Source organism: Myxine glutinosa, chromosome 12 (genome assembly GCF_964187855.1).
Source record: "Myxine glutinosa chromosome 12, kmMyxGlut1.1, whole genome shotgun sequence".
In the NCBI taxonomy this organism is placed as follows: Eukaryota; Metazoa; Chordata; class Myxini; order Myxiniformes; family Myxinidae; genus Myxine; species Myxine glutinosa.
This window is the reverse complement of record NC_136272.1, coordinates 25,925,486-25,942,373: the sequence shown is the minus strand read 5'-3', so window position 1 is coordinate 25,942,373 and position 16,888 is coordinate 25,925,486.

Below are 16,888 nucleotides of genomic sequence, written 5' to 3'. Positions count from 1 at the left end.
CGGAGGAAGTAACGAGAGAGTGTACACCTGTGGTGAGTGTTACAGAGGGTGTAACGGGAGAGTGTGCGCAAGAGGTGTGGTGTGTAACAGAGAGAGCGTTGGTGGAATGTACGGACGGCGTTGGAACGCCAGGTTTTGTGAGGGTGAAAGGGGTAGCGTATGCTTGTAAGCATGCAAGTGAAGCATCGATGGTAACCGGTTTAGTGGTTAGAGCGACGGATAGCCGATGCGAGCACTCGGTGCGAGGGGTGCTTGGTTGGGTGCGAGGCCCGGCGTCGATCGAAGCTGCGTCGTTTCTCTTCGAAGCGTCGTTGCCGATTCGGGCTTGGCCCCGCCCCGCACGGTCGAGTCCGGGCTTTGTCGGGCGAGGCGACCGGTCCGGTTCGAGGGCGAGTGGGAGGAAGCGGAACGGTGCCCCCTCGTGGGGACGGGGTTCCGACCAGGGGAGATGGAGCCATCGGGCCCGGGACCGCAAGGTGCCGCGCCGAGATGGTGCGTGGAATCTCGGTCCAACCAAACCACCTCCCTTGAACCGAAAGCCGGACGGATTCAACCTGCAGGCAACCAAACCACCCGAATTCATTGCTCGGCTTTACGAAGCCGAGTTTAATGATGTCATGACGCACCGAGGCTAGGATATAGCGGACTGTGATGATGGTGATAGTGATAGTGTTTTGGACCCAAAATTAGAGAAAAACAAAATTTGATGATTGGCAAAGGATTGGCAGTAATGATTGGCAGATGATGAGTAGTGATTGGCAAATTTTTGATTTGTTGAAATTTGATGTGCAAAATTGGTAGTGAGCGATGGGCCCGGTGGGTAAGGCTGGCATCCCTGCCACCCTTCCCAGGTGGGGGCAAAGGAGCTATAGTTTATGGGGTGTATGGCAGTGAAAACTAGCCCGGGTGGGTTAGGTTATATGGATAGGGCCCTAGAAGATGACATTAGGTAACGTTAAGTTTAGTTAGTGACTGATACCTGTAGTGGGGACGCAGGTAGATTAGTGTGGATGATAATGACGTGGGAGCGCAATAGTTTAAAGGGACGACTGGGAAGCGCAAGTTTTAGAAGGGAGTAGTTAGCTGAGATGATGCCGTGTGTGTGAGAATTGAACAGGTGTGATTGCACAGGTGTGCAACTGGACAGGTGTGTGGAGCAGTGTATGAGGGAGTAGTGGTGATTGTGTGTTGTGTTGACCAACTGGTCCAGGGAGAGGAGGAGGGTGCAGGTGGCACCAGGTAGGATTGCACAGGTGTGCAACGACAGGTGAATGAAAGACAGGTGTATGGAATAAATGGTATGGAGTATTGGAATGGATGGTCGTGGAGTGAGTATGGTGGAAATTGTGGAGTGGAGTGGATGGTGCGAAGGTGTGGATGGGGGAAGAGTGGACCCCTTTCACGAGTACCCGGGGCGGGTAGTGTAAGTGTTAGGTAGAGGGTATAGGTAAATTGTAGTTGGATATTGGCATCTGTGGTGCGGGTGACAGAATGGTATGTGGATGGGTGCGTTGGTGTTGTGGAAATGGCTGGGCGTGTAGCCTGTTAGTGTGTGTAGTTGGTTTGGGCACTCCACCACTGTAAGGATGTCGGCCAGGTGAGGCCGCAGGTGGGCTCTGGGAGCCGGTAGTAGTTGTTGTGGATGGGGCCCGAGGATCCGGAGGACGGACCCGGGTAGCCCAGTGCCAGAGGGCACCATGGGGTGACAGAGCCAGGAGGGGCCTGCCCCAGTTAGATAGGTTAGGGTGAGGAGCTAGGTAAGCTCGGGTGGCAACTGCAGTGGTGGAGGTGTGCAGGTGGGTAGACCCGCTGGGAGAGGTACACGCCACAGCCCAGAAATTGTGCGAGGGCACCGGGAGATGAATCGGGGGAGTGAGACCCCAAATTGAAAAGCACCACAGTTTGGCCAATGGGAATTGGTTTTTAGAACCCATAGTGTAAGAGGGCCAATGGTTTGGCCAGAGAAAGACCCCGGGTAGTGTAAAGTGTGTTAAAATCATTTAGAGGATAGTTAGGATGAAGGATCTCCTCGCACCATCTGCATCCACTCACCTGAGGTGACAGGTACTCCACACCATGCCATGTTTAATTATTTTTACTGTGCAAATGTTTGGAATGTGAGACGCATCATGACGTGGGTGTGACATTGTGCGTAATTCCATCTCTTCCTCCTTATGAGGATTGATGATGAATTGATGATGGCAAATTTTTGAAGTAGAGGGATTGTGGTGACGAATTTGGTATAGGGGAAATATGGGGAAGACGTGACAGTAGTGACGAATTGGTAATGTGTAGGTTTTGTACATATGGGGTAAGGGCAAGGGTGGGCTAGGTAACAGGGGGGTGACGTACGGTAGGGACGAGCTTTCTCACTTCGCCCTCCGTACGCATTTCGCCTTGCATTGCCTTATTGATGTGTACCCTTGTGACCTTACCCCTCGCTCAATTGTCTTTCCCCTTTTGTCTCCCACATGACCTGTGCGCCGTTGGGCGCCGAGGGGAGCGTGCGTGGGTCGGCCATTGTGCGCCCGAAATTCCCAGAACCAGCTGTCTGCATCGATGCACCACATTATGGACCACATGCCTGTGGCCGAGCACCACTTATGGACCCCATGGGTTGGGGCATGGCCCCTCTGCTGGAACCGGCCAAGAGGGCCCGAAATCTTGCTGGCGGACCTTGGCCACAGGGCACCGATGCCCCACAGGTGAACCACACATAGTCGGCCCTGTGGGCCATAAATAAAAGAAAATAAAAAAGGGACACATTGGGCACACTTTATTGAAAATAGGCCGCCAGTAAGCAAAGCAAAATGAAAATGACAACATCTGGAAGACAAATAATAATCACCAGCAGGGGGAGCCGAAGAGCAAGAGACACCTGCAGGGTTAGGGGTTGTTGATTTTATTTTTATTGAACATTCATTGAACAATGGTGACTGCACCGATTGGTGCTTGGGTGTGTATTGGTGCGTTTTTGGGTGCGTTCATGGTGCGTCGATGCAGAGCAGACTGTCTCCCCCCCAGAAAGAACAATTACAGGTCCTGGGTTAGTTTTGTAAATAAAATTAGCGTCAGTGTAAATAATGCTTCCCACCGTCAGTGTATAGTTTGAAGACCATTCCGCAATTCGGTTAACTGTGGGCGTAAGTCTGTTAGGCAGGGTGCAATGGAGCAGCGGGACACATTTATTTATGTTTTAAAACTGTCGCACTCAGGGTCAGGTTAAAAGTAGAGGGAACTACACCTACGTGCCACACTAAGGTAAAAGTAATAGGCCCGGGACGTGCCTAAGGGGAGGAGGGTGCAGTGTTGTGGATATGAGAATGTTTTTTTATTTTGTTGTTGTGGTAAAATGTTGTTGTAAAAGGTTGTAAAATATCACCCCTCCTCCCTCCGTTTGTGGTTGTATAAAGGTCAAAGGGCGTTTCCGTAGTTAGTCCATAAAACATACATGCAGGACACGATATATCCTTTCTTTTGACAGTTATATCCTTATTATGTGTATTAGCGTAAGGCTGTGTCTTCCATTAATTGAAATACTCCATTGCACCAGTGAAAGAGATAGATTCCCTTCCATTCCCCCCTTTCCGTCAATTGCAATTCGAAGTGCCTTCCGCATTTTGGTCGGTTTTTCCCTCCAATAACCACCATTGACCACGAGGCTCGAGTCGGGGAAGGAAGGCGTGTCTCCACCTCGTCATAGAGGGGAGGAGTGAGCCCGCCCCACTCGACCAACCATGAGCCAGGGGTTCGGCTAGAGAGGGCGGAGGAAGAGCGATCGGGGAGGGTCGCAAAGGTTGAGGGGCGGGGGCCTATATAACCCAAGGCAGGGCGTGTCCAAAAGAGAGATGCGTTTTTACAGAGGAGAGCACTGAGCAGAAGACAGAAAGGCCTGGAGTTGGACTTTGAGTTGGTCTGAGTTGGTTGGGAGTCGGTCGTCAAGTGCAGAGTGGTGAAGAGTCAGTCAGTAGAGGTGGTGGTCAAGTGGTTGCGTTGGTTGCGGTGAGGAGTCGGTGGTAAAGAGTGAGGGACCAAGAAAGAGAGAGAAAGAGTCCTGAAGCAAGAGAGGAAGTTGTTGGACTGGGTGGGACTAAGGAAGGAGAGAGAACCCGTCACACCAATCCCCCAAGCTCCGCGTTGGCTCCACCAAGCTCCGCGTTGGCTCCACCAAGCTCTGCGTTGGCTCCACCAAGCGTTCAGCTCCACCAAGCTCCGCGTTGGCTCCACCAAGCTCCGCGTTGGCTCCACCAAGCGTTCACCTCCAGCCATCCACCTCCTGCAATTCCCCGTGTGAGTCGTCTTTTGTTTGTTCTGTCCTGGGTTAATTAAGTCTGTATAAGCTAGTATTTTCCCTGTGTCACCTGCGTCTTATGTGCTTGTAAATAAACGTGACTGCTTTCTTTTTGCTTGTGTGTAAATAGTCAATAAATTCAGTCGTATTTCCAAACCTTTCTTTGCCTTCGTTTTCCTCTTTGCATTGCGTCGTTTTCGTCTTTTCCCTCATTGAGCAGCTAGGGTGCGATACGGCCAAAGTCTGGGTGAATCGGGTGAGTTTTGTTAGGTCGCGGTTTTAAACCACCGCTCGGTCTATAACATCCTAACCGCGATCTGTAACAATATACTCAAAGGCAAAAGTTATTGTGACACACAAACAACAAACAGAATCAGTGTTAAACTTTTACTGCCGCGAATGAAATGTTATTACATGGAAAGACAAATGTTTCAAGGTATGGTAACGATCAACAGTCCATAAGAACAGTGCACCTGGCATATGCAAATGAGCCACAACACAAGAGGGGGTTCACAAGCAAGTTCACACAGTCAGTAGCGAGTGTGTCCACCTTGTGCATTGATGCAGGCCTGGCACCTTCGCCTCATTGAGGCCACTAAACGTCGATGAAAGTCCTTGGGAAGATCATTCCATATCCGAGGAAGGATTTGGTGGAGTTCCTGCAGCGTTTTTGGAGGATTCGGATGACGTCGTAAACGTCGCTCCATTTCATCCCAGACGTGTTCAATGGGTGACAAATCAGGGGATCTTGCAGGCCAGGGTAACACATTAACATTGTTCTGATTAAGATACTGCTGTACAACTCGAGCAACGTGTGGTCTGGCATTATCGTGTTGAAACGTCACTCGAGGGCCGTTCTGTTGCAAAAACGGTAAAGCGGCCATTTGCAAAATCTCGTCTCGGTACCTCACAGCATTCAAGTTCCCCTCAATCACAATCATTGGCGTTCTTGCTGCAGCTGTTATCCCACCCCAGATCATAACGCCCCCACCTCCAAAACGATCCCCTTCCAGAACACATGGCCTGATGTAACGTTCACCTGTGCACCTGTAGACACGTGTCCTACCATCAGCTCGGTGAAGCTGTGCCAAATGGTGTTTCTATGGACGTTGAATCGACGAGCAACATCACACTGCGAGGTACCAGACTGAAGCATACCTATAGCTCTCCATCTGTCATTTTCCCCGAGGCGTGGCATGTCGAACTTATTCCAGAACGATGAATAGAGGTGTTTTTCTGACTTCTGCACTTCTTAAGACTGCATTGAGTGGAAATGATAAGCGTCTGGTTGTCTGGCCTTTTAAAGTGAACATTGCTGGCCATTTTTCTCGAATATGTCATGCTTCTTGCAAATTTCATGTGTTACATATTTATGGGAATGTATGTGAATTCCTATTCAGGTCTTTGCTTATCAATGTGTAGTCGATTTAAGGGTTGTTGTGGTTGGAGGGTCAGGAGCCCTTCTGGAAAAAGAGACCGGAAACGGAAGAAGAAAGACACGAGGGAGAGAAGCGACGAGGATTCTTTTTCCTCGCCCCGCTCCGACGAGAGGTGGGACCGATATTGAGCCGTGTGGAAAAGCGGCGTTCCCGAGCCCGTCTGGCGAGAGGAGTTACCGGGACGGATACCTGCCCGGTGGACACGTCAAGCTACCGTGTGGCCGTGCACCGACCCAGCGTCTGGCACCGTTCGCGGCACCGTCTACAAAGACGCGTACGGGTCGCACGTTGGGGCCTAACCCGCGTTGCAAACGGCGTGTGGCTTTTGCCTGCTGTACAGTACCCGCTTCGCGTGGCCAAGAGGGGGCTGCAACCTTGGTTCCCGGTACGATACATGCCCGGTGGGAAAACGTCCACCCGGGGTTCGTTCAACCGCCCGAGAGCGGCGAAGCAGACCATCATCTTGGTCAGGAGGGGCCCAGAGACATTGTGAGGGACAGAGACCAAAGGGGGTCGTGAGTACAAAAGGGGACACACGTATGTAAGATGGCCATCTTAATCATCTAGGGGATTGATTGATTGTTGAGTGTGAATTGTGGATGGTGGATTGCTCGGGGAATATATCCTTGATTGTATCATTGAAATTGTATGGTATCATTACCCTTGAAATATATCATTGAACATCAGTTTTCTCTTGGGTGGAATTCATAGGGATTGCGTTGCGAAAGCGCATATATAATACTACTTTCTGGCGAAGTTCCTCTCACGGTCCGGGGGTCACCGAGACCAGGTAGTCACCGAGGGGACCACGTAACAGAATTGGGGGCTCGTCCGGGATCTAAAATTGTATAAAATAATAAAATAATATTTTTATTAATTAAAATTTATTAATTAAGTATTAATTGGTAAATTTTTGGGGAAATTGGGGGTAAAGTATTGGGTGAAGGTTAACAGGTGTTAACGATAGGCACCATGGCGTTTGTGGCACAGAACTTTGCGGTAACCCCGAGTGAGGCACAGTTCCGAGCGTTACTAAAGTCGGACCTCTTGAAATTGGCCAAACATTTTAACTTGGAGGTCCGAACTAATTTGAGGAAGGCAGAGTTGCAGGCCACGGTGATACAATCTATGGTGGGATTAGGAACATGGGACGAGTTAGCCTGGGAGTGGCTACCCGAAGAACCAGAAGACGTGGAGCTCCGGAAACTGGAGTTGCAATTACGGAGCCAGGAACGGATCAAAGAAGAAGAAAGGAAAGCAGAAGAGAGGAGAGAAGAGAAACAAGCAGAGGAAAGGAGAGTGGAACGAGAACTCCAGGAAAGGTTAAATGAAGAAGAAAGGAAAGCAGAAGAGAGGAGAGAAGAGAAACAAGCAGAGGAAAGGAGAGTGGAACGAGAACTCCAGGAAAGGTTAAAAGAAGAAGAAAGGAAAGCAGAAAAGGAAAGAGCAGAAGAAGAAAGGAAAGCAGAAAAGGAAAGATCAGAAGAGGAAAGGAAAGCAGAAGAGAGGAGAGAAGAGAAACAAGCAGAGGAAAGGAGATTGGAACGAGAACTCCAGGAAAGGTTAGAAGGGAGAAAAGCAGAGGAGAGGAGAGCTGCAAGGGACCTCGAAGCAGAGGAGAGAAAAGCGGAAAGGGAATTAAAGGAACGTGACATGGAGCTTCAGCAAGAAATTAAATTCAAGGAGCTGGAGTTAATGAGAGAACGGGGAGAGGCACCACCCTTGCTGACGGGGTCGACACCTAACCAGAAAACCTGGGATGTGGGCAGACATGTGAGGCTGGTTCCACCGTTCAGTGAAAAGGAAGTCGCGAAATTTTTTCCACACTTTGAGAAAGTGGCTCGACAATTAAACTGGCCGGAGGAGGCCTGGACCATACTAGTGCAAAGTGTGCTGGTGGGAAAAGCTCAAGAGATTTATTCGGCGCTACCAATGGACCAATGTGCAGATTATGAGGTACTGAAGAAGCACATCCTCAAAGCCTATGAGTTGGTTCCGGAAGCTTACAGGCAAAAATTCAGGAATGCCAGGAAGAGGGAGAGTGAGACCCATGTGGAGTTTGCCAGAGTGAAAGAAAACATGTTTGATCGGTGGTGTGAGTCAAAAGGAGTCGGGAAAGACTTCGAAACATTGCGTGACTTGATCCTGGTGGAGGAATTTCAGCAGTGTGTCCACGAGGACATCAAAGTGTACCTGCAGGAAAAGAAAGTACCAAAGTTGTGGGACGCAGCCACCATGGCAGATGATTATGCCTTAACCCACCGAATAGGGGTCCACGAACCTAACTCCTCGCCTCGATCTCCGCAGGGGAGGTGGGGAACAGCAGGTGCGGAGAACGACCATACATGGCGGCGGCCTCGAGAGGATTATGGGGACAACGCGGATACCCCACCTGTTCGAAATCAGAGGGATGCGGGCCCAAGACAAACTTATATTTCGGGGGGCCCGAGGCAAACCACGAGTTTTTCCTCCGGGCCTACTTGCGCTTTTTGCAAGAAACCTGGACACTTGATGTCCAGTTGTTAACGCATGAAAAGGGAAGACCCAGAGCGGAGTCCGACTATTACGACTCCAAATGCAATGGCCATTGTGAGAAATCGCCATCAAAAGGGTTACCAACCATTTATTTCAGAGGGGTTTGTGTCACTGGATGGAGCCTCGACTAACCAGAGACCGGTTAGGATATTGAGGGACACAGGAGCACATCAATCTTTAATGCTTGAAGGCATTTTGCCATGGTCCGAGGAGACGGCAACGGGGGATAGTGTTCGTTTACAGGGGATCGGGGGCGGTGTTCGTGCTCCACTTCATGTCATCCATTTGGAGTCCGATTTGGTGTCAGGACCGGTCACCGTCGGTTTACAAGCCACGCTTCCTGTTGAGGGTGTATCTGTGGTTATCGGGAATGATTTGGCCGGGGGTCAAGTTTATGGTAACCTGAGGGTTGGTAAAGAGCCCAGCAGGGAAAATAACACCACCCCAGCTCGGGATGGCGACAAAAGTACCAAGTTATTTGTAGGGGGACTGAACTTCAAAACAGAGGAAGAAGTTCTGACCTCTGTCTTCAACAGATATGGGCCGCTGGTGGAAGTGCGGTTGGTAAGAGACAGGGAAACGCAACAGTCAAGAGGGTTCGGCTTTGTCACGTTTGCAAGCACAAAAGACGCCAGAGAGGCAGAGAAGAATTGGAATGGCAAGGATTTGGAGGGTCGGACCATAACAGTAGGGAAGGCATTTCGTAGGCGTCGAGAGGTCTACAGGAGAGGACAACTGGGCGGTAGTTTTGGTGGTGGCCGCAATCAATATTATTATGGAGGCTCCCTGAGTTACGGCAGCTCCCGAAGGAAGGATTGTCAAAGTAGTGGCCGAGAAGGAGACCGCTATTCATGGGACTACAGGGACAAGCGGTCCCACCATAATTATTAGGGAAGTTCTGAGAAGTTGAAGCACTGAATGCGGCGGAGCCGCCGAGCCAAGATTCCTACACGGATTAACCGTGAACGCCGTTCCTAAAGGCGTCCATGTAGTGAACTTTCATGCACGGACTAACCGTGAACTCCACGTTCCTCAAGGCGCCCATGTAGAGAACTTTCCTGCACGGACTAACCGTGAACTCCACGTTCCTAAAGGCATCCATGTAGTGAATACTCGGCTTGGGCTCCCGGAAAAAGTGCTATCGAGTTGCTTAACTTTGGATCTTTGATCAACCCCTTAACCTTCATTCACAAGAAACTGACAGTCAAAGTCAGAGGGTCATGAGATGGAGTTTGGCTTGGCAGGAGTCCAACGGGAAATTGAACATGTAAAGGGCAGGGACAATGTCGTTGCTGGTGCTTAGTCCAGAGTGAGTTAATCTGGGGGGGTTGTGGTGAAATTTTGGTTGCTTTATTGTTAAGTGATAACTGTGCCCGGGGGGAACTGATAATGTGGGGGGGGGGGGTTGAGTTATCTGGTTGGTTTATCCAAGTTGGCCGGCAAAGAAAGTTTTCGCTGGGTTCAAACTTTCTTTCTTGAAGGGGGGGAGTGTTACATATTTATGGGAATGTATGTGAATTCCTATTCAGGTCTTTGCTTATCAATGTGTAGTCGATTAAGGGTTGTTGTGGTTGGAGGGTCAGGAGCCCTTCTGGAAAAAGAGACCGGAAACGGAAGAAGAAAGACACGAGGGAGAGAAGCGACGAGGATTCTTTTTCCTCGCCCCGCTCCGACGAGAGGTGGGACCGATATTGAGCCGTGTGGAAAAGCGGCGTTCCCGAGCCCGTCTGGCGAGAGGAGTTACCGGGACGGATACCTGCCCGGTGGACACGTCAAGCTACCGTGTGGCCGTGCACCGACCCAGCGTCTGGCACCGTTCGCGGCACCGTCTACAAAGACGCGTACGGGTCGCACGTTGGGGCCTAACCCGCGTTGCAAACGGCGTGTGGCTTTTGCCTGCTGTACAGTACCCGCTTCGCGTGGCCAAGAGGGGGCTGCAACCTTGGTTCCCGGTACGATACATGCCCGGTGGGAAAACGTCCACCCGGGGTTCGTTCAACCGCCCGAGAGCGGCGAAGCAGACCATCATCTTGGTCAGGAGGGGCCCAGAGACATTGTGAGGGACAGAGACCAAAGGGGGTCGTGAGTACAAAAGGGGACACACGTATGTAAGATGGCCATCTTAATCATCTAGGGGATTGATTGATTGTTGAGTGTGAATTGTGGATGGTGGATTGCTCGGGGAATATATCCTTGATTGTATCATTGAAATTGTATGGTATCATTACCCTTGAAATATATCATTGAACATCAGTTTTCTCTTGGGTGGAATTCATAGGGATTGCGTTGCGAAAGCGCATATATAATACTACTTTCTGGCGAAGTTCCTCTCACGGTCCGGGGGTCACCGAGACCAGGTAGTCACCGAGGGGACCACGTAACACATGCAATTCGAACAACAACTGCTTGGTTGCGTTTCTTCGACCATTTTAACACACTCTTTCTCTGGTTCAAATCCAAAAATTCATTCACAAGATTACCAATGAAAAAATGGTCTTCAAACTATACACTGACGGTGGGGAGCATTATTTACAATGACTCTGCTTTTATTTACAAAACTAACCCAGGACCTGTGATTGTTCTTTCTGGGGGGAGACAGTCTGCTCTGCATCGACGCACCATGAAAGCACCCAAAACGCACCAACACACCCTCAAGCACCAATCGGTGCACAGTCATCATTGTTCATGAATAAAAATAAAAACAACAACCCCTAACCCTGCAGGTGGTCTCTTGCTCTTCGGCTCCCTCTGCTGGCTATTATTATAGTCCTGGTGTTGTCATCTTCCTTTGCTGGCGGCCTATTTGCACTATTAAAATGCACCCAACGTCCATTTTTATTTATTTTATTTATGGCCCACAGGGCCGACTAGTGTGGTTCACCTGTGGGGCATCGGTGCCCTGTGATCAAGGTCCGCCAGCAAGATTTCGGGCCTTCATGGCCGGTTCTAGCAGAGGGGCCATGCCCCAACCCATGGGGTCCATAAGTGGTGCTCGGCCACAGACATGTGGTCCATAATGTGGTGCATCGATGCAGACAGCTGGTTCTGGGAGTTCCGGGCGCACAATGGCGGACTCACGCACGCTCCCCTCGGCGCCCAGTGGCGCACAGGTCCTCATGTGGGAGACAAAGGGGGGGAGAGACAGATGAGCGAGGGGTAAGGTCACAAGGGTACACATCAAACAAGGCAATGCAAGGCGAAGTGCGTACGGAGAGCGAAGTGAGAAAGCTCGTCCCTACCGTACATCACCCCCCCTGTCACCTACTCTACCCTTGCCCTTACCCCATATTTACAACAATCTACACATTTACAAATCCGTCGCTACCGTCACATCTTCCCCCTATACCAAATTCGTCTTCACTCCCTCTAACCAAAATTTGCCATCACCCAATTCATCATCAATCCTCATAAGGAGCAAGAGATGGAACATCAAGCACAATGTCACACCCACGTCATGATGCGTCTCACAATCCAAAACATTTGCATCATAAAAATAACAAAAACCACCTGGCATGGTGTGGAGGTACGTCATCTCAGGTGAGTGGATGCAGATGGTGCGAGGAGATTTTCATCCTAACTACCTTCTAAATGACTTTAATACTCTTTACACTACCAGGGGTCTTTCCCTGCCAATCCATTGGCCAACTTACACTATGGGTTCTAAAAACCAATTCCCATTGACCAAACTGTGGTGCTTCTCAATTTGGGGTCTCACTCCCCCGATGCAACTCCCTGTGCCCTTGCACAATTTCAGGACTGGGGCGTGTAGCTCTCCCAGCAGGTCTACCCACCTGCACACCTCCACCACTGCAGTTGCCACCCGAGCTTACCTAGCTCCTCACCCTAACCTATCGAACTGGGGAAGGCCCCTCCTGGCTCTGTCAACCCTTGGTGCCCTCTGGCACTGGGCTACCCGGGTCCGTCCTCCGGATCCTCGGGCCCCATCCACAACAACTCTACCGGCTCCCAGAGCCCACCTGCGGCCTCACCTGGCCGACATCCTCACAGTGGTGGAGTGCCCAAACCAACTTTTCACACTAACAGGCTACACGCCCAGCCATTTCCACAACACTAATGCACCCATCCAAATACCATTCTTTCACCCACACCACAGATGCCAATATCCAACCACAATTTACCTGTACCCTCTACCTAACACTTACACTACCCGCCCCGGGTATTCGTGATGGGGGTCCACTCTTCCCCCATTCACACCTTCGCACCATCCACTCCACTCCATAGTTTCCACCATACTCACTCCACGACCATCCATTCCAATACTCCATATATTCCACACTCCAGGTATTCCACACTCCATGTATTTCACACAACCATTCTCCATTCACCTGTTGTTGCACACCTGTGCAATCTTACCTGGTGCCACCTGCACCCTCCTTCCTTCCTGGACCATTTGGTCAGCACAACGCACAATCACCTTCTCTCACTTATACACTGCTCCACACACCTGTTCAGTTGCACACCTGTGCAATCACACCTGTTCCTTACACACGGCATCATCTAATCTACCTGGTGCCCTGCTAACTTCGTGCTCCCCGTCTTCCCTTTAAACTCAGCACATACCACGTCATTATCATCCATTCTAACCTACCTGCGTCCCCACTACAGGTGTCATTGTCACTACCTAATCTTAACGTTACCTAAGGTCATCTTCTAGGTCCCTATCATTATATCCTAACCCTCCCGGGCTAGTTTTCACTGCCATAAACCCCATAACCTAGTGCTCCTTTGCCCCCGCATGTGAGAGATGGCAGAGTTGCCATCCCCCCACATCGGGTATCTTCCACTACCAATTTGGCTCATCCAATTGCAACCAATCAAAAATTTTCCAATTACTGCCAATTCTATTCACTTTTATAAATTTCGGATCAAAAACACTATCAGTATCACCATCATCACAGTCCGCTATATCCTAGCCTCGGTGCGTCATGACATCATTAAAACTCGGCTTCGTAAAGCCGAGCAATGAATTCGGGTGGTTTGGTCGCCTGCAGGTTGAATCCGTCCGGCTTTCGGTTCAAGGGAGGTGGTTTGGTCGGGCCGAGATTCCACGCACCATCTCGGCGCGGTACCTTGCGGTCCCGGGCCCGATGACCGAGGCTCGCCCGATCGGAACCCCACCCCCGCCAGGGGGCGCCGTTCCGCTTCCTCCCACTCGCCCTTGAACCGGACCGGTCGCCTCGCCCGACAAGGCCCGGACTCGACCGTGCAGGGCGGGGCCAAGCCCGAATCGGCAACGACGCTTCGAAGAGAAGCGACGCAGCATCGATCCGCGCCGGGCCTCGCATCCAACAAAGCACACCGCGCCCCGAGTGCTCGCATCGGCTATCCGTCGCTCTAAACGCTAACCCGTCCAACGTCGATGCTTTGCTCGCATGCCCACACGCACACGCGACCCTTTTGACACTTACAAAACCAGGCGTTCCAACGCCGTCCGCACATTCCACCAACGCACTCCCTGTTACACACCACACCTCTCGCGCACACTCGCCGTTCGCACACTCCCTTAACACACCTCGCGCACCGTCTTGCGCACTCTCCCCCGGTACGTACTCCGTACCACTCACCATGGGCGTGCTCTCTTGCATCCACCCACTAACGCGCTCAGATGGGCTCTCCCACACCCGCGCCACGACCAACTCAGGTGTGCTTCCTCGCACACGTTCCACCACCACCTTACTCTCCGTGTCACACTCACCCTCGCACGTACACTCCGTATTGCTCTCACTCCCTGTGTCACACTCCGTACACCCCGACGTGCATTCTCGCTCGCACTCGGTATCACACTCGCGCTTCGTAACACGCTCACCCCTTGACGCACACTTCGTATTGCTCTCACTCCCTGTGTCACACTCCGTACACCCCGACGTGCATTCTCGCTCGCCTCGGTTTCACACTCGCGCTTCGTAACACGCTCACCCCTTGACGCACACTTTTTTTCCACACGCGACCCTTCACCAACGCCCGGGTGCTTCCTCGATCCCAATCGCGCGACAATTCTCTTGTCATCAAACATACTCCTGCAAAATCTCCCCGCACAATACACAGCACGACTCACCTGGGGGATTCCCTTCTCCACGCGCACCTGCAAATCTTTATAAGGATTAGCAAGTACGGCATCAGGATGTGAATTCAGACTTTGAGCAGTTTCCATTCCTTCCTCCAATTCCCGGGCTACCTCCGTCGTTTTTTAATTTCGATTATTCCCACTACTGCTTTTTCTTTATTCCCCTCGACGACTGCTGGCTTTAATAAAACACCCTTTTCTACCTCAGCGGTCGCCGGCTGCTCCATACCCCGGGTCGCGATCTCTTTCTCCGTCATTTTACCCGTGCTTTTCTCCGCCTCGCTCCACCAGCGCTTCTCGCCCCGCTTTACCTCGTCGTGCACCCCTGGGACCCTTTCGCCCAACCTGCGGTCTCTGTCCCTCTCCGCTTCCCTTACCTTATATACGACTCTGTCCCTCGCCATTTCCTCCCTATCGGCCCTCATTCCGTTCATTATTCTGTTTTCCATTTTTAGCATAAGGGCCTCCATTTGTAGCAAAAGGTTCGAATCCACCAATACTGCTACGGTCACGGGCGCCGCTAAATTTGGTGCCGCTACACCCACGTGCGCGAGGACGCCATTTTGCGCACCTGACACCTCCTCAACCACCTCCTCATTGCTCTCCTCCACATACATTTCCCCCAGGTCCTGGGTCGATTCTACCCCGTCTATCTCTCCCACCGACATCCCGTCGCCTTGACCAGCCATGGCGCGATTTCAAAATTCGGGTTTTGTAAAACAAAACAAATTTCAGTAGCTCGTAATTTTGAGCGCGTTAAGCGCGCTTCGGGTCCGTTCCCGCTCCCGACACCAATTGTTACTGCCAATCGTACAATTGGTGTTCCAAAATTTGGGCTAAATAAATTTAGTCCCTGGTCCGAATCCCACTCCTGACACCAATTGTTACGGACCACGGATAAGATGTTGGTTTTGCCGAGCGGATGGCACCGCGGCCGTACAGTTGCCCCGACTAACCCGATTCCTGAACGTTGGCCGGATCGCGCCACAGATATTCAATGGGGAAAAGACAAAAGCGACACGGATGTGAAGAAGAAGAAGAAGATGAAAAGGTTGGAAATACTACTAAATTTATTCTTACTATATACACGCTCAAAGTAACCAAGGAAGAAGGAAAGATAAGAAAATAATTTACAGAAGATATTAGACACAGTGCAACGCTAGCTTATACAAACTTAATTAAATACCCATGGACAAGACACACAGAACAAACTCACGTACACCAAAGGATGGAAAGGCAGGAAGTGGATGGCTGGAGGGAGAGGAAGGTCCAACGGGTCCTGCAGCACGATCGGCGCGTTTCGCAGCCGCCGTTCCTTCGCGGCCCTGCTCAAAACTGCCGTCAAGGCCCCACGCTGCTGTTGTTGCTGCTGTGGCTGCTGCTGCTGCTCTGTGTACATCGCGTGCTCTTTTCAGGACTCGTCTGGTCCAACCACACAACTGAACAACGTGCTTGCTTCTTGCCCAACTCTCTTGCTTGGTCCAACTTTGGCGAGCAAGGCGACGAATAGCAGGCTTTGTGCTTCCCTGGATGATCTGGTGCAGTACCTTGCACGCGCGCTTTTATAGCGCCTCCGGCGATCAAGCCGCCGGCCTTCAGGACACGCCCATCGGTGTGCTCACCTCGGCCCTGGTTGGTCGCGCAACCCTCTGGCTCCGCCCTTGATGACGACGGGCGGGCACGCCCTTCTTCCCCGACCCGAGCACATGTTCAATGGTGGTTTTGGAGGGGATGTAATTGGCAATCGAGGCTTGGCAATGATGAAAGGGGAAAGTGAAAGGAATCTACTCTATTTCACTTGGTGCAATGGAGTGTCATCTTAATGGAAGACAAGGCCTTACCCTAATACACATAATAAAGATATAACTATCAACCAGGGGGAAATCTATGATTGGCTGACGTGTATGCTTTATGGACTAATTATGGGACGCCCTTTGACCTTTACACAACACTGGAGGCAGGAGGGTCCAGAATCAAGCAATATTAATAAAACACACAATAAAAAAAATACAATCCTCATATCCACAACAATATATATATATATATATGTTTTCATTCAGTTCAAATAAATAGGTTTTAGAAAGATATTGATATAAAGTGGAATTTTTCAAGATAAATAGTCTAAAGAATATGATACAGCTGGACCCACATTGACTGACCCAAGAGAGAAGTAAATTCGCATTCAAAGAACTTGTTTACCATTTCCATTGTGTTTGGTAAAACTAATTTCTATAGACACAATGCTCTGCATTTGCAATGCTTGCTTGCCTTTGACTAAACAAGCTTGGTTTCATTGTAGCTGTTCTCTTGGTCAAATTAACTCAGTGGGTAATATGTAACGAACATTGTTCAGTCTTCAAAGCTTGTTAACATCACAGTAAGATGTAAAATACTTTGTAAATGATCCAAGGTGGAGGGACGTGTTCCCTCCCACCTATGGGAATGAATGATTTTGCCTACGTGACCTGTGGGGGATGGGTTTACGTGCATCTTTTCTTCCCCTCCCACCTATTCAAATCATGAAGGTATATAAGAACT